Raw genomic sequence first — 26,096 nt, 5'->3', positions numbered from 1 at the left:
CTAAAACCTGCAGGACACCGGCCCTCGAGGCCTGGAGTTTGTGACCCGTGGCTTACACAGAGAGACACACGTACAGCTAATTTAGAATCACCAGTTAAACTAACTCCAAGCATATCTTTGGACTTTGGGAGGAAGAAAACATGCGAACTCCGGCTGGCGGATACAAACTTAGGATAAACCCAAGTACACATCATCATCAACTATCATGATAATTTAAACAGCTCCACGCAGAGTGCCAAAGCCAAGCTTAACATTACAGAACAGTGCCATTCAAGTATATCGTACAATAAAGAGCAAATAAGTTAACGCCCACATGTAACAGTATTCCCAAGAGACATATTTAATTTGTTAATGTAGTATGCATGCAGCATGCGAATAATCTACAGACACTCACAGCATATTTAAAACGTCCAAAATCTATTTTAAAACGAATGTTTATGTGATTAAACCGTGAACCGTGAAACAGAGCTTTTATATTCACCTTCTGGTTGAATCAGGTCAAAATATAAATAATACACGTCAACAACAGCACGCCTGGATCACGTGCGCTCAGTCTCCTGCGAGGGATTTGCAAAAAAAAATGCACCGCCTACTTCAGCACACGAGATTTCACTTCCTGCTATATTGTGAGCTGATGTCGTGTTTCCGCTTCAGCCGGCATATGATCTCCACAGCATGCGTGCTGCCTGCTCTACCCGCTGGGAGCGGGTCAACACCACCTTACTGCCTGAACGTCAGTGAAAGTTACCGGACATCTGCTCGTTTGAGCTGAAGCTGAACGAGTCGGAGACAGAGAAGGTCGGGGACAAGTGCACGCCTGCAGATCTACTGGCTGCTTCTAACGCGAGACCTCCTCATTGCAGGTATTCACGTTTGGTGTATAATACATGTACCGTGGGTCTACACAGCTTTTCATTTATTCATTTAAACAGTGGAAAACATTCTAGCTTGGGAGCCCTTTTATTGACCTTTTATAATAGTGATTTATAACATTTTCATTTTCAGTGAGTTTTTAAAAGTTGAAGGTCAAGTATACTATCGTAGTACCTTCTGCACCTGCACTCAGTGTCCTTTATCAGCTTTACTATTAGTGTTGCACCAGTGTAAAAACAGTGTTTAAATTACAACAACTAACTTATTCATTTATTAATAATTTATTGTTTGTATTCTTTTTAATGTTTGTTTTCTCCCCTTTTATTTATGCCTTTTATCACTTCATCATCCAACATCCAGCCAGCTTGCAGCTGATGCGACATAAAAGCTTTGAAAACAAAGAAAGAAGCCATTGTCATCAGTTAATCCAATCATGATCAGCTAATTTCGGCCAACAGAGCCAATGTCTGCCATATGTGGAGCATCCCCAATTTCAACATACAGTATGTGTTTTCAGAGATGGCTAATGCCTCTCTACACATGTCTAGCATTTAGCCGGTTTCTAATACTTAAAAAGCGTACAACAAAATCCTTGTAATCAGGATTTTTTCTTTTCATCTACAGAAAGTTTCAAATTGAGTCTGACATCTCCAAATCCAGAATGTGTAAGAACATTAAAAACGGCCTGTTGTGATGTTTGCTACATCATCTTTTTTTTTTTTTAATTTATAGCTTAAATCACATGAGTTGTTAGCAAATTTTCATCAATCAAGACTTGTGGTTCAGAAGCAAATAAACCCTTTTTTTTTTTTTTTTTTTTTTTGCAAAACTGTTGAACTTTTGGTCTCTGGATGTAAGTGGAAACGATAAGCTTCAGTTTTATCTGGGAGTACCACTTTGCCCACAATAAAGCCTTTTTTGAAGTCTAACTGGGCAGCTCTTTCTCCTGCAGAAGAGCCTCTGGCTAGTAAAAAAATTTTCATATCTGGTTTCTTTAAGTAAACAGTGAATATCACTCACTGTAGGGGCAGTTTTTAATACCTGCCCACAGCCAATAACACCCTATGTCACAATAGCTGTCATGTGGCAAGGCTTGCTTCTTGAAGGGCAGTTAAATGGTCAGCAGCTGACTTTATAGTCATTCCTCCTTTGTATTTCATTGCTTGCTGTCATTTCCCTAAATTTCCCCCATATTTTTCTCTCTCTCCCCCCCCCCCCCCCCCCCCCTTTCTTTTTTGTTATGCTCAGAAGCCTGGAAGAAAGCTTCCTCCATCCCTCTCTCGCTTTCTTTGTGCCTTTATGTCACCCCATCTCATCAGCACCTCTGTGTATGAGATATTTCACAACTTGTAAAGGCTCTGTAAGTATATCCATTTCCATGCCAAAGTCTGGTTGTCCGAACCTAAAACGAACCCAGACAAATATGATAATTGACTCCAAAATGCCTGGACCCTGACATGCTTGATGTTGGGTTTTTGTTTTTTTTTGTTTCTGTTTCTTCCCCTCTTTTATTTTGCTCAGCAGAGCTCTTTGAAAAGCTGTGAATGTTTGCCATATGGACGTGAAATCTAAAACGGTATTCCCCCCTTTCTCTGATTTACTCAGATCGAAGGGGCCCTACTTCAAAATCCTTCAGGGACTTTCTATAACTGAGCTATTTAACCCAGACCAGTGACTGCACGGGGGGAGCATGTTCCATATTTATTTTTACTCCACCTCTGCACATCCTCTCTGATGCAAACTCAATTTTCTCTTGTGTTTTTTACTCCAAGTGTTTCGTAAGGTCCCCATGAATATTGCAGTTGCTGGAGACTCAAGGGAGGGGAGATGGTGAGGTTTCTGTCTCTTGGTTCTAATGTTAGTTGACTGAAGAAGAGGAATATTGCAGATTATTGGGCTTTGACAGAGTGGAGGGGGAAAATGACTAACATTTATCAGTTTATCCAGCTTTTGTTGCAGATAATTTATGATAAAGCTTTGCTTTCACACAACTCGGTCATGCTTTCCTGATATGGTTTTGAAGATTTCTGTTTTTCCTCCCAAATTTCCATCTACCAGCACATCTACCTTTATTATCACTATACTGTATGCCCTTCCTTGTACGGTGTCATTGGTGCAACATGCAGGTGATCTAACTGGATTTCCCCACCAATATGACTTTCAGTACTTTATGACTCACCCTCTGTCAAATGATTATTGGTAAAGTGATGTAAACCAGCTCGTGCTAGATAGTGGTGGAAAGCAAATTGGAGCTTGTTAACTAAACTTACATTGCATCTTAATTAAATTCCTATGACGTTTACCTGTATTCTGCACACACAGTTACATTTGCGTAGAACCTTTACGAGCCAAGCAGAAGGGAGTCTTTGGGTTCAACACAACTGCCGTCTTTCTGTCTGAGCTGATCTCTTGTTTCTCTCTTATGAATAGTTTTATAATAGCACAAGACATGACTGAGTTAATCTTCAGATGAATGCTCAGGCACAGGAAGTACAATGTCCATTGTGGTGGGGGACTGGACTGACAGCCTCATAGATTAAGTGACTTAATAACAGAGTGGCTGTGACTGGTTGAGTGGGTGCAGTCTGTAGGGACCGTTAATGAGGCGTGTCTATAGGAAGTCTGGATTGCTTGGTAATGTTTTGTGGAAACGGGAATAGGAAAAACAAGGAGGCAGATATTAAGACTGAAGGTAATTGATGAATGGTTTTTTTTTGTTTTTTTGTTGTTTTTTATGTTAGGGGCTGCTTTAGTGACCACATGTTGGTGCACCTTTATTATTTCCTGGCCTTAATACGTCCTGCACACCTCAATGTTTTATGCAGTCTTTTTATTGCGCAGAACTGCACAAGAAAAACGTATACGTGTTTGTGAGCCCAAAGCTATTTAAAATGCGTACAGCCCAGTGAATTTGAACCTGTCCAGAGGACAGAGATGACTTCATCATTACCTCACCCTGCTCTGCTAGAGGACTTATCAAAAACATGTGGCTCCACTCTCCCTTCTCACTGCAAATTGATTGAGTCTTGGACTCGAGTGTTTTCCTTTTGTTGGGGAATGTGTGCGTTTGTGCACATGCTGGCTTAATTTTATCATCTTAGATTTTCTTTTCTCTCTCTGTCATTCATTTGGCATGTTTCGGCAAGTTGCTCTGGGTTTGGTCAGAAAGGATGGAGGCCCACAAGGTTGGAGAGGATGAAACGCCATGCTGTTTAAGCATGTGTATGTGTGTCTATTACACCCAATGAGACAAGATGGCAAACGTATTGCGGTGGCATTTTAATTTGACTGTATTATTACCCAGGTGAACAATATAGCTTTGTAGACTTTAAATCTGAAATTTAAGGCTCATTGTTTGTTTTACAGAAAGTAATGCAAACCACCTAAAATATTTTAAGTTTTTATTATTATTATCATTTGAGCTACAATGTTATCTGAATGGAAAATTGTTTTGAGTAGGACTGAGTGATATGATCAACCAGCCTCTCTGTCCAAAATCCAGTGATATTTAAAATCCAGTGATATTTAAAATAGATTTTTTTTTTTATACAAATCTATTTTGTATTACAAATCTATTTGTATTAAAATAGATTTGTAGTACAAATCTATTTTAATACAAAGAAGCAGCCGACCGGAACGATACCCGAACCTTATATCGCATTGTAAGAGATCTAACTGGGGCTCGTGGTGGCCGCTGTGTCCCAATCCGAGACAAAAATGGACGCGTCCTCCTTACTGCAGCTGAAAAGAGACCAACGCTGTGCCAAACACTTCTGCGATACTCTGAACCAACCCGAGCCACTCCACCTGTTCAAGGCCAAAAACCTTCCATGGGCCTTCTTCCTGTTGATATCGGACAAATCCGCGCCGCCGAAGTCAAGACATTGATCCTACTCCTCAAGAGTGGAAAGGCCGCTGGCCTGCACGAGATCCTCCCTGAAATGCTGAAGCATGGTGGACCCCAGTTGGAAGCCCTTACAAGACTCCTAAACGCCTGCTGGTCAACATCGCATGTTGGACAAAAGGCATCATCATCAAACTTCCAAAGAAAGGTGATTTGGGCGACTGTAACAACTGGTGGGGCATCACGTTGCTGTCGGTACCCGGGAAAGTGCTTTGCCTCGTTCTTTTGAATCAGCTACGACGTGCAGTGGATGAACAATTGTGAGAAGAGCAGGCTGGCTTTCGGAGTGGCCGGTCGTGCGTCGAGCAAATCTTCACCCTCCGCATGATTGTTGAACAAACATGGTAAATGGCCCGCATTTGTATAACGCGTTTACTCAGTCCCTAAGGACCCCAAAGCGCTTTACACTACATTCAGTCATTCACCCATTCACACACACATTCACACACTGGTGACGGCAAGCTACATTGTAGCCACAGCTTCCCTGGGGCGCACTGACAGAGGCGAGGCTGCCGGACACTGGCGCCACCGGGCCCTCTGACCACCACCAGCACCACCAACATTGGAACCACCAACATTGGAATACCAAAGGAAGATTTCTATTAATTTCATTGACTTCGAGAAGGTTTTTGATGGCGTCCACCTGGCCGACTCTATGGGCTATCCTACGCCACTATAGAGTCCCTCAGCAGTTTGTAGATGCCTTTCATGGTCTCTACTCCAACTCCTGCTGCTGCGTCCGGACGGATGACGGCTGCACAGATTTCTTCAAGATCAATACTGGCGTCCGACAAGGATGCGTGCTATCCCCTTTCCTCTTCCTGTTTGTAACTCACTTCATCATGCAATGATCAGTTGACCAAGCTGGCATCGGTGTCCCCTGGCACGAAGCACGTAATCTCACCGACTTGGACTTCTCGGATGACATTGCTCTGCTGGGCTTCACTCAGGAAGACCTCAAGAGTTGACTGCGCTTCCGCTTTGCCATATTTGACGTCTACCCCCTTATCGCCTGGCCAAGATCACCATTACATGGCTCCCATGCACTGGCAAGAAAAAGCAACCCCGACCAAAGATCAGATGGTGTCGAACGTTTATGAATGATCTGAGAACCGTTGACATTGCCTGGAACAAAGCCAAAGCAGTTGCCGCTGACCAACATCGATGGAGATCATTAGCTGCCCGATGCGCCGCTCGGCGTAGGAGGAACTAAGTGCTAAGTAAGTGTAGTAGTAGTAGTAGTAATAATAATAATGGATTGCATTTATATAGTGCTTTTCGGGACTCCTCAAAGCGCTTTACAATACCACTATTCATTCACTCTCACATTCATACACTGGTGAAGGCAAGCTACAGTTGTAGCCACAGCTGCCCTGGGGCAGACTGACAGAGGTGAGGCTGCCATATCGCGCCATCGGCCCCTCTGGCCATCACCAGTAGGCGGTAGGTGAAGTGTCTTGCCCAAGGACACAATGACCGAGACTGTCCGAGCCGGGGCTCGAACCGGCAACCTTCCGATTACAAGACGAACACCCAACTCTTGAGCCACGATCGCCCCCCACGATACAAATGGGAATTATTTTAAATCAATAAGATGAGCTTAGATAACTTTGAAATGACTAGGCCATTAAATACACAACCTTTTAAACCTTTCAACTTGGGATATGTTTGTGTGTTGGGGGGGACTTGTGGCTAGCTCAACTAGCGTGGGTAAGCTAGTTTAATTGCAAGGATATTTGTCAGATACAGGAATTTCCACCCTAGTGCTTTGTTCTAGACTATTTGCCATCAGTAATACAGGGCCAAGTTTCCATGGCAGCACATTTACTAGTCATGCAGATGAAAATGTCCCATTGATGTCTGTGTACAAATCTCCACATAGTTTCAATTGCCTGTGGTTCTTTTCAGCAGTTGAAGCTTATACGTTAAACATTTACTGGGTTACCACTTTAGAATATGCACCAATAAAGTAGCAAAGGAAGAAGACTTAATGGAAAAAAAATTACCATTTTAAAAAAAAGAAAGGGAGGGAAAAAAAAAAAGTCCAGCTCTATAATGGAGCAGGAGATTAACATTATCCTCTTCCATTCTCGACTATTTGGCCTACTTTCCTTCAAGGGGTAACGTAAACAAAATAGCTGCTTTTTAGCCAATGACATCAATTTATTATCCAAAAATAATTTGTGTTGTAAAAAAAAATAAAATAAAATAAAAAAAAAACTCGACAAACTACATTTTTGTTGCGCTCAATCTCCTGCCTCAGTCTTCCATATTTTATTTTATTTTATTTATTTATTTATTTTTATACGTCGATTCCCCTGACTCCGAGGTCTCAGACGGAGCCAAACAGTTCCTTGTTTTATGCCTTTGTGCATCCACTGACGTTGCTGTTTGATGAGATATGCATGTGGGCTGGGTGTTTAGATTACACATTTGTTTGGTTGCCAGAGGTCCCAGCGGGGTGGGGTTAGAATAACCTTATTATACACTTGTGGGCGGATGAATTACTGAAAGCATCTGACCCAGCGTGAAGTAGAAATGACTTCTATCCAGCTTTGGGGAGGTGTGTTTATTAATCTGTGCATGTGTGTTGATATTTACAGCATTAGTTTCACTGTATATTTTCTTTTGTGAGCATGTGTGTGAGGACAGGCCCGACAGAGAGTCAACAATGGGTCTACTCACGCAGTTCGAAGGCGTTTCCATAGATATTAGAGCGTAGGAACTATGGCAACGCGGCCAGACAATGACCACTGGTGAAGGAGACTTGGAGCCAAATGAACTTTCGGGGCAGACGATGGCTCCTATGAACCACCCCCTGGTGGTCGCTTTATTAAAAGTCTCTCTACACAGGTCAACAAGTTTCAGATCCCACTGGAAACCGCCAAGAACCAAAATTCAAGATGTTTATTGTCATGTACACCGCAAAACACAAATGGCTCTGCAGAGCAATGACATTCTTACTTTGTAGGTTCCCTCCAAACAACTAAAAAGAAAGTAAAGTAAAACAGTGCTTTGTAGCACTTGCAGCTTATGTGTGGGTGTAATCAGAATTTAAAGTGCAAGTAGTTGCAACACTGTCACAGAACCACACTGCTGTTTTCACTGGGTTGAGTGTGTAAGGGGGGGGGCATTTTCCCATTACTGTGCATGAATATGGAGATTGGATGAGAAATCTTCCAGGTCACAGAATCTGCTCAATTAACAGAGTGTCATTTCGCATATTTACTGACAAAGGGAAGAAAATGTCATCTGAATCCATTCCTCACAGCATGTGCATGTCAGCCTAATTGGAGCCTAATCCTGTGTGTGCGCGTGTGTTTCCAGTCATGTGAGTAGCTTCTATGGATGCCTTCATGCCATCATTATGGGTGTTGATCCCCTTGCTGCCGGGGGATCTGGAAAGGATGCACTAGTACCATTTCTGAGTATGACTAATAGCTGAAATTCTGTTTTCACACACTGTGTGGAAATTCTGGGATCCAGCTAATAAACAATGTTTGTGTTTTTTCCTGATTCAAAAGGTCCAACAATTATTAACCTAAACAAAAACCTCAGCATTGGCCTGACTGGTACATCCCCATAACTCCTATTCAAACAGTACAAAAGCACACAGTTCAGGCCTGTATGCAACAATCAGATGATTTATTTATATAGCCAGTATAAATATATGTATACTGTGGCATTTGTTTCCCAGTTACCAGCTCGGTTGTTTCAAAGTCGGTTAGGTAATTTTTGAAATTCTGGACCTGTTATGAACTTGTCACTTTGGCCACTGTATTTGAATGTGGTATTTTTGTGTTTTTGTGGGTTTTTTTTTTTTTTTTTTTTTTTTTTTTTTTTTTTTTTTTTTTTTTTTTTTTATTCTTGGATATCATTTAACTTTTTTATAAAAAAAAAAAGGAGAAAAAAAAAAAAAAAAAAAAAAAGAAGTGAAATTAAGTGTGTGAGAGAGTGAACTCCGGTTGGCCTTGTTTAGGAAACACACTTTATTGCCTCTGTGACCAAACAGCTACATTTACCACATCATCTGCTAGGCACGCCCTTGGCTTAGTTCCTCCTTGTGGAAACACACAGGGGCACACCATGGTATTGTCACATCACACACTGTGACAAATCTCAGTAGGAGCGCTGAGCCTCAGCTAGCTGCTGAAACCTGGTGTTGGTGTGGGTATGTACTGTACTGTGCTCCTCTGTCCTATCGCTATCTGGGTCAGCTTGTTTACTCAACTCTTGCGCTCGACTAAAATGCAGCGTCAGCACTGTCAAGTGTGACCTTGAGTTTGCTTTGGAAACTATTTGTTATCCTTAGTCATGCTTTAGTTTGCTATATTTGCCTGTGTGCTGTGGTAGGGTGTGACAAGATGCGACATGAATCTCAATGTCTTCTTACAAAACAGTGCTGACGTTTATATGGCACACAGTGAGAGTTGTTATTGTTTTGATTTTAATGACACTGAGAACCCCAGACAGTCAGCCATGTGGTTTTCTTGCACCTGTGCTTCCCAGGGATCACTCAGCAATCATTTGATGTTATTTTAAGCACATGTCACACCTGGCCTTAATGAAATGTTGTATTTGAAGGTAACCGGTACCAGTAAATGGACTTGGACGGTGAGTGTTGGTGACAGAATCATAATGAAGCAAATCCACGCTGTAATTCTTATGCTGAATTACACATGGCCATGCCACCCTTGTATGCATGCTGCATGAATGTTGTAACGTGAATTCAAAAGAGGCCAAAGAAGGCAGACGGATATTTTAAACTGCAGTATGTTTTCTGTTTGCTGGATCGATGATCGAGTTATGTAGACTTGTACCCCTGAGATCTGACAGTCATATAACTAGGTAGAGTCAGATGTGCAACAACCTTGATCACATTATAGTGGTATGAACTCCAGATAACGTTTCAAGAATCAAGTCAGAAACCACCCAAAAAACACCCAAATTACCTGTAATAAGATGTGATGCAGCGGTATCAGCAGCATGACACGGAGAGAAGCTAAACGAGGCAAAGGAGCGATGTTGGGAGGGGTTGAGTTACCGATGTTCAGGTTTCCCATTTTCTCCAACTTCTGTGCGTTTGACGTGTAACAGTGGGGCAGCATCGCACTATTGCAGAAGCTGTGTAAAGAGTTTCCTATATTCTAGCTATGCTGCCATGTAGCTACAGCCAAGGTGACTGCCACTTCTAAGGTGTGTAACATAGCAACAGCATTATGACATGTAACCACAACAGTTACATGTGTTATTAGTCACCAACGTGACAATGGGGTGGTCAACATAATTTCCAAAATGTTGCTTAAGATGTCTTTTCTTCTTCCAACTCAACTGCTAGCCAAGCCATATATCGTTGGCTCCGTGACATCAGATCCTTGTTGCTGCTTCCACCTTACTCAAATGTGCAGTTGTGTAATTTTACAACACAGCAATCTCCACAATTTAACTCAAAAGCAGCGTCTACCTCCATATATTCCATTGTCTGCTTGGATTTGCGTGAACAATGGTTCCATAATGTAGTCGCTGATGACGTCACTATACCGAGCTCTATACTCAGATTTATTTATAGGGTAGGTTGGGCGTGCAGGAGTGACACCCGCTGCACCTGCTTGTTTGCTGTGAATTCTTTGCACAGTTGCCAGTTCTGTTCTCACATGAGTGCAGCTGAACCTCATACACACTTCTTGTTAGGATGCCGGCAGACTGTTTCCTTTTCTATCCGACTGTGTTGGACATCTGCGTTCTCACAGGTAAAGTGTCAAAAAAGTTCCCATGTGTCCAAAAGTGTCTTTGAAATTCCCTAAATGCAGAATGCATTGGAACAATGTGTACACGTCAGACAGCTATGAAAGGACTCACTGAAATTTAAGCAACAGCATATTTTTGAGTGTTTAAACCCTTGTAAAGTGTCCGGGTGTAACTTGATGGAGGAAAAGAAGTTGAAGAGGGGAAAAAAAAACAATTTACATGTACAGAGGCACGTAGCTCATCACCTGCACTCTACCTTAAATCTGACAGTTTCCTGAAAGCGAATACTTGGTCAGCTCAGGCTATCATTAAAATAACTTTTAAGTTTGTCCTCAAGAGCTCCAGTACAAATACAGTATAATATTCCAGAGGGTTTTATGTGCGCTTTGACGTCATTACTAAAGCTGGGACCTTACCTCATTCTGAACTCCCACCTCAGTCTGGTATCGAGGTCAATGTTTCTGCAAGACAAATCGCAGTACTGTATGTGCAGGAGCAGTGCGTTTATTACACTGTGCTGTTGCTCTGCCTTAGCTTTGCTGGAGGGCTGCTGCATGTCATTAGTGATGCATTCTGTTCACTAGCCCCGACAGCACGTTTTTAGGGTAGTTTGTGTGTGCGCATGGCTTGTGTTTGTTGGTACATTACACTCTTTTACATGTTTGTGTATTTGAACAGCACATTGATGTGTATACACCTGGGTTCCCTTTAGATTTCATTGAATTTAAGTAAACTGCACATTTTTATGTTCCTGTTCTTGCTGCTGGTGCTTCTTACTTTTTAGATGCTAATTTTACATCTTTCATTTTATAATTTGTCCATGGGTTTCTGAAATTGGTTAATACTAACTGAAAATTAAAAGTGCAAACGAATATATGTATCTGTGTTGCAGCACAGAATCTATCTGTTGTAGGTCTTACTGGCTGTGGGATTGTTTGCCCGTATTAGTCTCGCAGTCATTATAGAGGGAAACCTGCTGAGACGGAACAGAAATAAACAGGCTGTCGTAAGATAACAGATTGCACTCCATCACATCCAGTGTTTGCTATATCTTATGAGTTTAAGTTACTTAAGAAGCAATATTGCATAATATCCTGTGTCTTCTGATTGCAACATTGCTCTTTTATAAAGAAAAGATCCACCCTAAAGTCATTAAGCAAAGACTGAGGAAACGCTGCATTTATATTTCAGTCTGTCAAGTCATGTCGATATGTCAGTTTAGATTTGTGTGTTGTCTTGTTCTGTTTTTCTTAGCACAATTTTTATTTCTCATCACTAGCTAAGCCAGAATTATTGTGTTGCACCTTCAGTTTTAAGTATAAGTAAAGAAATTAGGATGACCAGGTACTGTTTAGATTGTATAAATGTCTTTCAGTAATAACATACACAATATTAATTTAAGTTTAATCAATGATACTGGTTCAGAAGATGCATAATGATGTTTTACAGGTGGCTTAATCATTATAAATTATTTATTTTATCCATTATTTATCCAACATGAGCTACTTTACTTAATGGCTGCCTTATTATGAAGGGGTTTACACAGCTTGTAGCTCAGTTGGTAGATTTTTATGGCAGATGTCCTTTATTGTGCAACCCCAATGTATTTGTGTCTCCTCCCTGGACACAGGACACAGCTGGGAGAAGACACTATATTGTGTGGTATAGATAGTTGGACATTGTTTTATAGTATAACCTTTTTGTAAAGGGTTTGTTTGTTTGTTTGTTTGTTTGTTTGTTTTAAAGGTAATTTTCAGTTCAGCTTTTTACAGACATAAAGACAGACAGACCACATGAGAGGAAGCATTTGGTGACAGTGGGAAAGGCAAAGTCTCCTTTTGACAGGAAGAAACTCTCACAGCACCAGGCTCAGGGACAGGTTGCTGGGGGGTGAGGGAAGGAAGATGGACTGTTAGAGAGCCAGAGATTAACAATAGCTAATGAATAAATGCAGAGTGGTGTATAAATAAACAGTGAGTGAAGAAGACATGCTCGGTGAGGTAGATCAGTGTGACCTGAACAAGTTTTATCAAAGTTGAGCCTAATCTAATCTGCTCTCCTGAATCCAAACTGGGAGCTGTTTCCATAAAAGGGGGGGCCTGAAAGCTGTAGGCTCTGGTTCCCATTCTACTTTGTTCTTGTGGTTCCTAGGAATATTTTTCAAAGTACTCTGTTGGGATGATGTGGTTTTAAATCCGGTTTAGGTTTAACAGGAAGCCAATAAAGAGAAAACAATATGGGGCAAATAGGCTCTTTTTCTAGTTCCCAGCAGTACTCTGAAGTAGTCCATATTAAACTTTGATTAAATCATAAAAATAATTTGAGTCTGTTTTTCCTTTTAAGTGTTTTAAACAGATGACAAACAGTTATCAGTTCTCACTCTCAGACACTGTTTCCACTGAGGATGTATCTGTTGCAGTCCAGAGGATACCCTATCAGATGTATGTGGTGTTGTGTCACATGTTTGGACTCTTGTCACAGGATGAGAAGTATGGGAATGTTGTATTTCCTCTACCTCAGCAGAGGAAATCTCTGGCAGGGACCATCTTTTGTTCCGTCCTTTCAGGATGGCTACTGATATGTTTTGGGTGTGAGGTTAAACAAACGCAACACGGTCATGTGATACCTGCAGACGGTCTCTGAGCCCTTGATGGGCCGGTAACACAGTATGGGGTTTCAAGAACAATTGCTTTTAACTTGCACGAGTGTCATTTGTCTTGTGCTCAAAGCAGTGTTGCTACAGTTGTCAGTAGTTTGAATCTCAATCTGTTTTATTGTGCCTGAAAAGTGTGTTTCATGGTCTGTGGAACATCACAGTAAGGGGAAATCATGACAAATCGATCTGTGACACATCTGTGTGGGAGTGAGTTTAACTTTTCAAGTCCAAAACATTTCCATCATGGACATAATGAGAGCACCAATAATACAGTGAATGCCAAATACTTGCTGGAAATGACTTTCGCAAGAATCTAGAGGGGGGGGAGTTTTTAAAACTCTTTTAATGCAGTTTTAATGTAGTGTGTTTAAAAGGGAAAAACCCATCTCAAACAGTAAACATTTTGCTCTGTATTGTAACAAAGAACAGCTGAAAAACTAACTTCCATGTTGGCTATTGTGCTTTTAGTGTCTAACTGGGCACTTTAAGTCATAAGCCTTTGAATATTTAGCAAAACAGCTTTATGTTTTATGTATAAATGTGCTTGTAAAATTCCAGATTGTTTGGATATATATGTGGTGACAGGAGAGATCAGTCTTGGTCATTTTAGTGTTGAGTTTTATTGGAAATCTTTTCATTAGCAGAGCTTGAAAATCTTGAAATGAAGTGTGTTAGAGTTAGGAACGTCCATCTTACAACCACCTTCAAAATAAAATCAAAAGCACATCTGCACACAGGCTGTTAGTTGAAGCTTAGTTGAACTTATTAGGATAGTTAATGTTATAATGTCTTGGAAAAATGCATCAATCAGCTAACTCGTTCATTGATTTGGGGAGAAATAATCCAATTTTGATGGCGCCAATATAACGCAGATACCTTGACTTTGGGTATCTGCTGATAGAGAGGACTGATCTGGTGCCAGTGTTAAATTGATGAACTATATTCCTCATTCTGACAAAGCGGCTGAAGGTCATTCTTTTATTTTTAAGGGAACATCAGGCTTGAAATTACTTTCCTAACTCTAGAAAATAAATTTGTAACAAATGTATCCAAGAATATAAATTTACCAAAATGGTATTTATTGGCTAAAAATGTACTAACAAATATTTGATACCAGTGACAACAGGCCAAAGATGAATTCAGTGGAAAAAATAATGAAAAAATTATTATCGTTATTCACCTAATTTATTTGCACTCTTGTTAGTGTGAAGCAATGAAGTTTATATCAGATGATATAATGATATTAATTGAATTGACAACAGCACATCATGTCCCATTAACTCATTGACATATGAAGTATGTCCAAATTACTGATCCTTTGCAACTTCCTCCATGCTGTCCTAGCTGGTGCACAGCTGCTGATACATGGTGTAGTAAAGACTGACTAGACCCGCCAGTGTTTAACCAGACTGGCGCTCACATTAAGTACCGCTTAAATGCCCTTGAGTAAGACATCTCTGGTGTTTCATTCGATTGCACATCAGCTTCAGCTGATGCACGGCTGAGCCTGACCTCTCGCCTAAACAAAGAGGAGAGTTTATCTTCTGGGATTAACAGTGTATCGCATTTTGGAGTTGTTATTGTTAATAAAATAAACTGCAACAAAAATGAGTGCTTATTGGGGTTGTATCCAGGATGGTGTTTGTCATGTACTTTGCCTGAACCCATCTTTCAGCATGACTCTCTTCCTGTTAAAGCAGCTGTCTGATCTGTTCAGATGGGCTTTGTGAGTGTGGCTGACTGCCAACAACGAACACAAGATGAACCTGAGAGAGCAACAGAGGGCTCTGACACTGCTTAAGAACAATGGACAACATTTAACAATATTAGTCTTGAAAGTTTATCTTAAAGGTTCATGAACATGATAATATCATTGGTCAGTGAGTTTCTTATTGAATAAATGCTGTTGTGGAGTCTTAAAGTGATGAAAAAGATTTTTTTTTTTTTAACACTGCATAAGCCGTTATGGGTTTGTGGTGCTAGTGTTTGGAGCTGTTTTGTAGCCCACACAGGATTCATCTGTTTGATTAAAAAGTGTGTGAAATAAAAAGCAATATAAATGAATGTGGGTTGTATTGAAGAATTGCTTTCAGTGTTCAGCATGAGTGGAAAAGCATTTTTACCTGTACACTTTCTAAGAGTGGACTAAAATATATCCTCAATCTTTTGACTAATGGAGAACACAATATCCAAAAGGAAATAAAACTCTGTTTTGGCATGTCTGATGTCATATTTAGATATTGCTACTTCTGAAACATTTAAAATGGGCTTAAGTGATTTTGAAATTTTGACTGTGGTCAACAGATTGAGGAAGAGTGGGTTTCAAAAACAACTTGTACTCTATCATAGGGATAAGCATGAAGTAGAATATACTAGAGGCAAGTTCTGTAGTGGGCTGCGGTAATAGAGTTTGGTGGATCGTAGAAATATTTTAGTAAATTCCTGAACTTCAAACTCATAACTCGGAGTGGGAATCAAGATAATGCCCCACAAACTGTTTGCACATCTGATGCTTACATCAGGTCTGACATTGTTGCAAAAAGAAGGTGGAGAAAACTGTTCAGTTCAGGGGTTGTGGTGGTGGTTGTTGTTGGTGGTGGTGGGTTGTTGTTTTTTTTTTTTTTTTTTCTCTTCAGCTGAACAGATTGGAAATGAATGACTGGATGTGAAAAACGACTTTATTTTCTTCACTTTTAAATGTTAACACAGTAGTAGCACAGCTGTGGAAGAATTTTTCCACACACGTCAGTAACGCACCATCTGACAAACTGCTGTTGGAACTCAAGGAGATCAATTAAGAGTGAAAGTTAAGCAAGCCAAATGTAATCCGTCTCTTCTAATTTTATTTCCCTTGATTTAATTTGAGAATACTAGAGGGTAATTCTGTGTACTGTAATTAAATCAGTTGTAGAAACTGAAGAAAAGGTAAAGGCTTGCGTACTTGTAGTCAGTTAACAAAGCTGCACGAGTCCATGTGTGTTTACTTGCATAAATGGGTTTATGTCTTACATCCGAATAACATTTTTAAAAACTGTCATCTGCTGCTGCTTCCTGCTGAACGGGCACAGTTCTGACAGCCATCTGTTCTGAAACTGATGGTGAAAATAAACAAATCTTAATGCATGCCAGTATTTCCTTTAGGTTGTCCTCAAGATTTGATAGTTTTTTGCTTTGTTGTGTGCCCTGATTTCTGGCTGTCTACTCCCAATGTGGATAAATCGGGTCGATAGCTGTAGAGGGAACACCTGTCCTCTTCTTCATGAGTCTGAATTTAAAGACCGTCAGACTTCCATTGGGGTTTTCACTCATCTCTCTAAGCCCTTTTGACAAAATCAGAGTAATGAGTTGTTGTGTAACTGCTGCAAAACTAACAAGTCTACAAGCAAAGTTCTCTCATCTTGTCTATTTTTATTTATTTTTTAAAAGAGGTCTCTATAATAGCTGATGACCTGGAGGTGCTATCACTCCATTAGAAGCTACCTAAAATTGGTTGAAAACTTCATTAGTAACCTCCCTTAATAAGGTTAAAGCAGCAAATGGTTAAAAAGTTGCACTTAATTTGTCTGGACTTTATGTAATAAGGCTAAAGGGGGTCATGCTGCATGGTTGGACAGTCACATCCTCCCAATCAGTAGGGCCACCACAGTGGTCAGCAAAAACGGTTATGTAACTGTCCCTGCATGTCGCCCAAGGAAAAAGTGAGTAGTATGTTAAGTGCAGTGCTGGGCATTGCTAATGACTTGAAGCAGTTCTTTCTGCTAGTTCCATTTCTCTAATGCCAATTATTATTTCTGCTGACGGTGTGGAAGCACAATAGCCAAGGTTTAGCTAAATCATTGGTTTTGCTGTGCTACTAGAGTTGGGGTAGATGAATACCAAGGTCTGAATAAAGAACCCTGGAGTTCTGTCGGATCACTCAGCCAAAGAACTCGGTGGTCTGCGGACTTCTCTGCTTTTGTTTAAAAAGGAAGTTCACCATCGGAGCTGTAAAAGAGTACAGACCCTCTGTCAATGAGATTCATGCTTCTCTCACTTCTCATGTCAGTCCACACCTGAGAACTGGAGGAAAATTCCTTTCTCCACCTCGACTAACACAAAAAACATTTCAACCAGGTGATTTCAATTCCTGTTCAGTCAGCCAACCCGGACAGAGGTGTTTCCATAACTACTGTAAAATCTGGTGCTTTTTTACATTTATACAGCCTCATGCAGTGCTCCAATAATGCATATTTCTAGAACCAGCTGACAATTCCAGTCATTGTGTCCACAGTTAGGTAATCTAGACAGCAGGAAACTCCTCTTTTTCGTCTGACTGATGGGTTTTAGCTGAACAGTAACAGAAATAATCCAAGCAGAGATCTCTAAGAACTGCCCTTTACTATTTTGATGTTTCTGGAGCCAAACATGGCCATATTTAGACTAGAGGATAGAGCTGTGTTTCACAACCTTTTGGATGCACAGCACATATATTTCACATTAGAAAAATCGTACGGCACACCAACAAACAAAAATATCACAAAAAGCATATTCATAATTTTTCCCTGTGCACCAGGTATTGTGGAATTGACTCTGTTTGTCCCCAGTATACTTTTTTTTTTTTTTTTTTTTGCTTTATTCTGACCAGTATTCATGATAGGTTCTTCATCTGGGTTGGAATTTTCCAGGACCCAGATCAGATCGACTACTTTTTCTTTTCAAATATTTATCTTTTGCAATCACGCGTCGTCACGCATGTCTATTGCGTCATTTCTTCTTCGTCTTTTTTACTGGCAGTTGGCAACCCATTTAATGATAGCGGGTAGTTGCACTGCCCTCTAGTGGAAGAGGATGTAATTGTTCTGCCCGTTACTCACGATGATCACTTGGAGTACTAATCAGGTGGAACCAGATAATCTTCGCACAGTGGTTGGGAAACATTTCGATAGAGTACTAAGTTAGCAGTGCTTTATTATAAATATTACTTGTAAACTTAGTTGGCATATAACACGCAAACGTGGGTACCTGTAAAGTATTACAAAGTAACTAGAATAAAAAATGTTAGAATTTCATTCATCAAAGTTGAAGAAAGACTTCTTGGTTGGCCTGTACCTCATAGAAGACCATACTATTGGGTAGATAATCCCGTAAAATAAAATATAAATATACTCCAAAACGTCTTGATGCATGATCAATCATCCAGGTATGGAAATTGAGGTATTCCTCAAGTTATTCTCAGGCCTACTTAAGTTACAGTTACTTGTTGATCTAAAAAAGCACCGACCAAGCCTAAATGTTCCCAATGTTTTCGCACTACCTTGTTCCATATTTGTTACACTTCTGTAATGTTTTTGATTCCCAGTAACCAATTGTCATTGGAATGGAATTCAGGCGCAGCACTTAGCAAAAACACATTTAACATGCTGTCAGTCTGCACTCGCGTTCTTCTACAGTGACCCATGCTCCCTGGTGTTGACACAGTTGGTGTTTATGCAGATGACATGGATGTCTATCAAAGGCAAACCGTGTCCCTCAGGCCTCCTGCTGCTTGGTGTAGCCGCTATTACAGTACAGAGGCACAACCTAGTCTCTATGTTGGAAACTGCTGACCGCTGTGACCTAGAACACACACTGAGACCAGTGCAATTGCTCATACATGCACAATAATGAGTTCTAAATGAGCCACATCCAGTGATGGCCAGGGTATTACTGGGAAATGGTAGTGAAGGGATAATTAAAGTACACTCTTAAACGTTTGTGAAAGAAGGGGGGGGAAACATTTACAATTTCCTTTGTAAGGAAGCTGGTTAGATACAAGGTCAGGGGCGTCTCAGTATAAACCCCTAAAAGCATGGAAAGTAAAACAGTCACCACAGCCAGCCATGATATTTGACAGATAATTCAATTAAAAGTACTCTAAAGTTATCAACAGCACAAAAAACAGTGCAGAGGTCCAATTCAGTGACTTGAATTACTGAAGGTGTGGCCTTCTAGATAGCAATTTACACTTGTCAGGTGAAGCAGTCATGCCCCTAACTTTAAGCATCAACTGGATCCAAACTGGTGACTAATACAGAAAGGCACCTCTTCGTGGACTTTCACTAGTAAATTCACTAGAGACCCAAATCAATTTTTGTAACAGACTATAAAAATATTACATTCATGCATGGAGTTGGGTATTTTAATCGCAAATTCTTTGGGGATCAATTGGCTTTTGAGGGCAGCCTCAAGTGGCCGTTTTCAGCTCCTAAGACTGCGTAATCTAGACTCCAGAACTCGTCTTGTTGTTCGTCTTGTTCTTCGACCTAGTTTAACACATTGTGACCATTCCTGATGGAAGTCCATGAGACATTTCAGATTTTAGCTTAATTAAATGTCTTCTTTTTTTGTTTGGATTTTTGGGAGTATGTTAAATTACTCAGATGGGATAATGAAAAGGCTTGAGGGGGAAAAGTAGACTTCATTACTTTTGTTGTGAGATGCCTCTCTACCTTTGATTTTAGGTTTGTTTCACTCATTCCTGGCTAATTTGCTGTATTTGTATTTCAGGATTACAGACTTCATAAGTGCACAATGCGTAAATGTTTAAACCAGTGGGTGCATCAGCCTCTGTGTCAGATGTCCTCACCACAGACTCGCAATGTGGCTCAGAGTTTTACTGAACTTGGAGGTAGAAAGTAAAAAAAAAAGTTTTTATTTTGTTTTTGTCCTAGTTGGCGAGACGTCATCACCTCGGCCAGTCCCCAGAGAGGTAAGAAATTTGACATCAGCACGCACCATTTAAGCTTCTGCACAAGCTTTCGCAACACCTGTTCACTGCATAAACACCACAGCGCTGCTTTGAGTATTATTTTACAACAGAACAGAGGATGGTGAGTAAAGTCTTAAATGTAGTGTTGAGTGAAATGGAAAGTTCTTATTTTCTTCGGTCTGTAGTCCAGATGCCTCCACCCTCCTCTATGGTTTTATCAAGGACAAAGGGAGGTACATGGAGTGTAATACTGAAAGGTTTGTGGAGAGCCTTGACTTAGTAACACAGCTTTGGTCAGTGGTAAACTTGTGGCCAGAGTTTTTATGTGCTCAAAGTCATTCTGCAGAGAAAAAAGCACCAGACCTTTCCCTTCTGCAAAGTAGCTCAAATTTTAATCGCTTTTAATGTGTATTTAGGCTGTTACCAGCTTTATAGTGGAGACCTTGTGTTTATTTTACTTGCATTAGGAGTTTTAAAATCTTACAACTAATAAGGATGATTGCATAGGCTACAGTGCAAAAGCTTTTGCACTTTTTATGACGTGGCGCGATTTCTTTTAGTTTGTAACCAATATTAATGGATCTTTTATGAATTTTATTTCCCGACAAACACAGTTGGGTTTTTTTTTTCTAAACATATACAACTGTCTACATACCTGGACGCACATTAGAAACTTTTCTGGTTTTGTGCAGATTTTCCAGTTCAAAACCTCAAATATGATTCCTGGTTATAAATAAAGCTCGTGGTTGGTGGTTGCCGTTCTTCTGTTTTCAAATGATAGTCCTAATGTCCTAGAATTTTGTTATCTCGAATAAACTTCCACTGTCCACAGAAGCCCACAGAACCCTTTTCCACTGCAAAATGGGTTTTGTTCAGTTTGGCCAATAATTCTTCAGGATGTTTGACCATCTTCAGAATTTGAAACTACAAAGCTTTTTTCCAAGTCTTCTGATGGAAGCATCGTGTGCCTGTCCCCTGTAGTTTGAGTTTGTGGGGGGCCATATGGCAGTATTGCTTTTAGTTTGAAAGCCAATCCTAGAATTCATTCAATTCTAGGAATTTGACAGTAGTGGATCGGATATCAGTCTGATACTAGCCCAGAAAGCTGGATATTGGTGACATGATCCGATCTATTCATTTGAGTTCTTTATTCTGTATCTGTCATCACCCAAAGCTGACGTAATGTGGAGGAAACTAACAGCAGAGCAGCAGCACTTTGGAGGTATTTCTCCAAATCCTAAAGATATTATTGGATCAGAGCCAGTAAAAGCTGATTCCAGCCATCCATATGTAAGACAAAATTTTTTTGTGTTTCTTGTTAATTATATTTAAAACAATTTCTTCTGGCTCAGCACTGCAACACTGTAACACTGTTGATCTGTAGTATGTTTGTGACTCATTGAATTTTAGGGAACTCCCATGAGTTTGATCTCCTAGCCACAGTCTGATTCTTTCCTATCTGATAAATGAAAGGATCTTTTTCTGTGTTTACAGCAGCGGTGTGCTTTGTGCTTTCTGTTTTGGGCCGTTGACGTACGAGTGACACAAGATCTCCCTCCTCTCACTCACTCCTCTTTCACTCTGTATGTCTTTACTTGATCTGTCTCTCGTTATGCACCTCGGTCTTATCTTACCCTGTCGCTCTCCCTCTTTCTCTGTCAGATATTTTTAAAGGATCTCTCTCAGACGTAGTTGCCCAGAGCTTGTAAGGTCAGAAGAAGTCAGCGTAGCTCTGATTGCTGGTGTGTCTCAAAGTGTTACATACCAAGTTGTCTGGTTCTTTAATTCCTGTATGAGAACATTTCAGGTCCCAGCAAATTTAACTGCAGACACAAAAGTACTTTAGAGTCTGTGCTTATCTCTGAGCACTGCTGGACCACTGCTCTTTGATAATATTATCCACTATTATCCTTCTAATGTACATTTTCTTTTACGTTAGTTTTACCAAACCCATATTCAATGTCCAAGCAACATTTGAGCAGCTAAAATTTTGTTTTGCATTAAAATTTGTTAAAAAAAAACAAACCCGAGTTGGGATAGCTCTTTTTTTCATTCCAATAATTCTCTTGTACCAACTGATTTAGTATTGTTCTTGACAAGGATTCAGCTCCAGTGGGAATCCGTTGCTGACAGCTTTGTGATTTGGACATATTTGCAATTTAAAGTGCAAACTGCAGCTAAGCCATCTGGCTAAGCTTCTAATGCTCCATTTATAAATTATACCACAATAGAAAGTGGATTAACTGCAGTCGATGTAATCCTTTAATGAGTTTCGTAGTGCTTTCTGCGATTTTGTTTATCCTGCAGCAGGAATTCAGAAGTAATATACACTATTGAACTGTATTAAGCATCTTTGTAATTGCATTTTCATGTAATAATGAATCTGTTAATCAAACAAGGCTGAAGTCCTTGGACTACTGGCATATTCTGACGAGTAAATATGGCAAACGTGTGGCAAAATTACAAAATGTCACTGTTCTGTATGTTCTTGCTGCTGAGAAGACATAAGCGACAATCAGCTTGCCTTTGACGTATTTATCATCAGAGGTTTTTGGCACCTCCCAGCTTTGAGGGGGAAAACGCAGCTTTTCCATTCTGCTAAGAGAGCAGTGATGTAATAAGGGATGATGAAGATAATTTAAAAAATAATAATTCAGCGATGTTACAGCACACCGCAGACGAGCTATGAGAGACACTAGCATCATTTAAATTCTTGCAAAACGTTAATAGAGGCTGTTGTGAAATGAGTGCACAACAATGTGGTAAATAAACTTAAGGAAAATGATTTTAATTAATATTTCTTGTTCTTCATTTGACTTGTGTACAGCAACTTTAATGCCTTTTTTACATCTGTCCTGTCTCTTTGTAAACCAGTATAATATGACTGTTTCTATGAGTGGCTGAAAGTCATAGAAACAGTTGGCATCTCCTAATAGTCGAGGTCTTTGTAACAACAATGACAGAAGTATAAAACCCGGGCTGCCCAATGACAGTGAGAGTGTCAGCACAGAAAGGTTGATAAGCAAAGTAGCTCAAAAAATGAAGCACAAGACCCGAGTATTTATAGGAGCAGTAACGCTAAGACTGAAAGTGTGGACATGGATTGACCAGTGTGCTGTAAATGGCACTCGTCTCCAGCAACATTTGATCTAAAAACATATTTTTGAAGATTGGCTCCCATTTCTTCCTTTAGATTTCCTTCAGTAAAGCGTGTGCGGTGTTCAGACCTGGCTGTGGTGCCTCACCCTGATCACAACGTGCACTGTGATATGTTAGTCCTAGGTGATGAGGACATGCCAGTGCAGTGCTTTGCTTAGTTCTACGTTCTCTTGTTTTGGAAAGCCTTGGTTCACTGTCCAAGGATCTTGTTATTGCCCACTAAGGTTCAAGGAAGAATATACAGAGATATGGTTTAACAGCCTAACTTAGTTTTTGTATTCCAGTTACTTTGTGAATGAATTTTGTAGTTTTAGTTAATAAAAATTGATCCAAAAACTGGCAAGGCATATACACAGACACTTGCATTTCATTTATATTATTAGAATTTACATTTAAATCCATCTACTTTTAGGGTAGAGTGCTGTAATCATATCTGATATTAAGTCAGCCTAACATTTCTGCAAACTATTGACTAGACGTCAATATGAAAATGTATGTATTTTTTTTTTTTTTTAATTTGGAGTAAACAACACTTGCTCTTATTTAAAAACCGTATAGTGATACATTTCCTTAAAGATGGACAAAGTTGACGACACACATCCATCCTACTTCTTCCATTATTTCGGACACTTTCCCAGTCAAAGACAAGTCCAAACACATGCTAAGCTGGGTTCAGTTTAGAGAAAACTCAGTGAATCTTCAGGATAAAGGAGGTTTGAACAATTCTCACTGCAGAGATGGCCAGCTGTTCTAAACCTGCAAGCATTCAACCCAAGATGGATTTTATAGATGGTGGAAATTAAAAACCCATGCAGTTCTTGAACTTTCAGGGAGAGTCTTTGTTGGAAATCACAAAAGGCTGGGCATATCTGACATGGATAATGATATAATGATGTTCAACCCAGCCCTACAGCATAGCGGGGCAGAGCTTACTACAATCCTCTTCCTTTGGTGGAACTGTGTATTGATTTTTAAGGTGCTTGAATAGGTTTTGAAGTTGAGTGAAAAGACATTGTTGTAGTAGGTAAGAGATGCATTTTTTTCCCTCCCTGTGGTGGCTGCACTGTCTTTCGGCATGGACAGATTTGTGATGACCATGTTTAACAGTATTAATCAAAGTGGTCTTTCCAAGGACTTGACACGCTGATTTATGGCTCTGAACTGTTTTAATTATAATCAGAATGGGTGTCTCCCTGATAAATAACAGCTGTCTCTTCTGTGACTCATAAGTCCTGACAGCAGCCAGAGGAGTTGGTTGTTTTACTTTGTGTTTGTGCCTGTGCCTGATTGTGCATGTGCTCTATTTGATTTGTTTCACAGCCAAATTTGATATGATTCGATAACCTCTGCTTCTGTTTTTTCTTTCTTTCTTTTTGGCTAGTTTTGCTCAGATGGAAGAACGGGGGTCTGGCCTGGTCTGGTCTGGCAGCTGTAAATGATCAGATTTATGGATGTCTGTTTGTGTGCCATGGTTTTGTGGTGCAGATCTCTGGTTTAGAGCCACATGATGGGTCTTGTAATCATCAGTCACTTCCCAATGAAACGCAGGCTTGGGAGTATGCGGCCACATCTTGACCGCATGCACAAATGCACATAGGAAATACAAATTGGCTGCCATCAATTTCTTCATTATTTTGCTCGTATAGATACAAAAGCAGATATTTCGCTAAGCATATAATGCATAGTCACAAACTGACACAAGTTCTGCTTTCAGCACTCGTGGCCTGTGGGGCTTTTGTAGTGCAACAAACAACCGCTTTGTGCTTTGCAAGGATGGGAAAGTAGGAGCGCACTGACGCGCACTTAAAAACACAAACACACATTCGTGCACGAGCACGCTCGCACACTGTGGAAGTGTCAAAGGCAGGGTGCAGTTCTGTCGTGCACAATAGGCTGTTTCATTACAGCCCCCTCATGACACTAGAGCAGAAAATGGACTTGCAGTAAAGGGCAGATGAGGAGTCGGGAGTGTTACAGCTCAGCGCTCTGAGGTTGACATGACCTGACAGTGGTCAGGTCCATATCGGATAGATGGCTTCACTGACCTGACAGTCGATTGTAAATGGAAAAATGCGTCATAAAATATTTTGTGTGTGTGTGTGTGTCTTGATTAATAGGTTCGATAAACAGATGCATTAGCAGTCCTCTTGACCTTACTTGACTGGTAGCTTCCATCTTTTGTAAAATCATGTAAATTCAAGTGCTTCTAAATTGGGGGCTCTCAATGTTTTGAAGCCTGTATAGCCACCAGTGTGTTTCAATAGTAAATAGTTTTTTAATCATTAGTTTGGTGGCTGTTGCTTTTCTACTTGTACAGCTGTATTTGTCAGTGTAATTGAGGGTCATTCTGCTGTGATTGCTAGAACAGAAGTAATATAAGAGAATGCTCCCTTGGTCTGCTTCTGTGGTGCTTTTGTGTACCACGAAGCGTGGGTGGATGAAATGTATAGTACTGCATGTGGTCTTTGTTATGCTGCTGGACTTAGAAGATCTAGTACCAGGGGTTTCTATTTCTTTGCCCTAGTTCTGTTTTTGAAGTGGATTTGGTAAACAGTGAGATACTTTACGTCTCTCTCATCTGAAACTTTTTGTTTTATTCTTTGCACTGAACAAGGAGCGGATCTCCAAGCTGACTCTTAAATGTTAGAATCTTTTGCTTTTACAGGGTACAAAAGTAGAGAATTACATTACTACAACTGTCCATAAAAGTACACCTTCCAAAGATTTTGTTTTTGTTTTTGTTTGTTTGTTTGGTTTTTTTACGAGCCGGCCCATCCAATAGGCTCAAATTTAGAGGGTAGTGATAGCCACAATTACACACTGTCCACAACAGAGCCATACTCTTAAGTCATCATCAGTGTTGGTCAAGTTACTTGAAAAAAGTAATCGGTAACTAATTACTGATCATACATAAAACATCTGAAAGTGTTCAATCCAGTTTTTTTTGTTTGTTTTGTTTTTTTCCAATAGCTCATCCGAAATTAATTTACAATGTGGGACAGATTTTAAAATAAAATAAAATAAGAGGT

The 26,096-nt window shown here is 40.1% G+C and overlaps 1 protein-coding gene across 7 annotated transcripts in view; it reads left to right on the top strand.

The window, feature by feature from the left end:
- The first annotated feature begins 650 nt into the window (after positions 1-650).
- The window catches only part of add3a (adducin 3 (gamma) a), a 98,486-nt gene continuing 73,040 nt past the window's right edge, over positions 651-26,096 (top strand). For 2 of the 7 annotated variants that reach the window (XM_040004710.1, XM_040004702.1), the window contains exons 1-2: positions 651-863; positions 19,871-19,908. The gene's annotated coding sequence lies outside the window, so the exon portion shown is untranslated. Of the gene's footprint in view, positions 864-8,889; positions 8,949-19,870; positions 19,909-20,006; positions 20,030-26,096 lie in introns of those variants that run through there. The other 5 variants (XM_040004711.1, XM_040004709.1, XM_040004706.1 and 2 more) reach the window with 4 other exon arrangements.

Source organism: Simochromis diagramma, unplaced genomic scaffold (assembly GCF_900408965.1).
Source record: "Simochromis diagramma unplaced genomic scaffold, fSimDia1.1 OVJJ01000487.1, whole genome shotgun sequence".
NCBI classification, from domain to species: Eukaryota; Metazoa; Chordata; class Actinopteri; order Cichliformes; family Cichlidae; genus Simochromis; species Simochromis diagramma.
The sequence above is the reverse complement of the archived record's forward strand: the minus strand, read 5'-3'. Positions and strand labels throughout refer to the sequence as shown.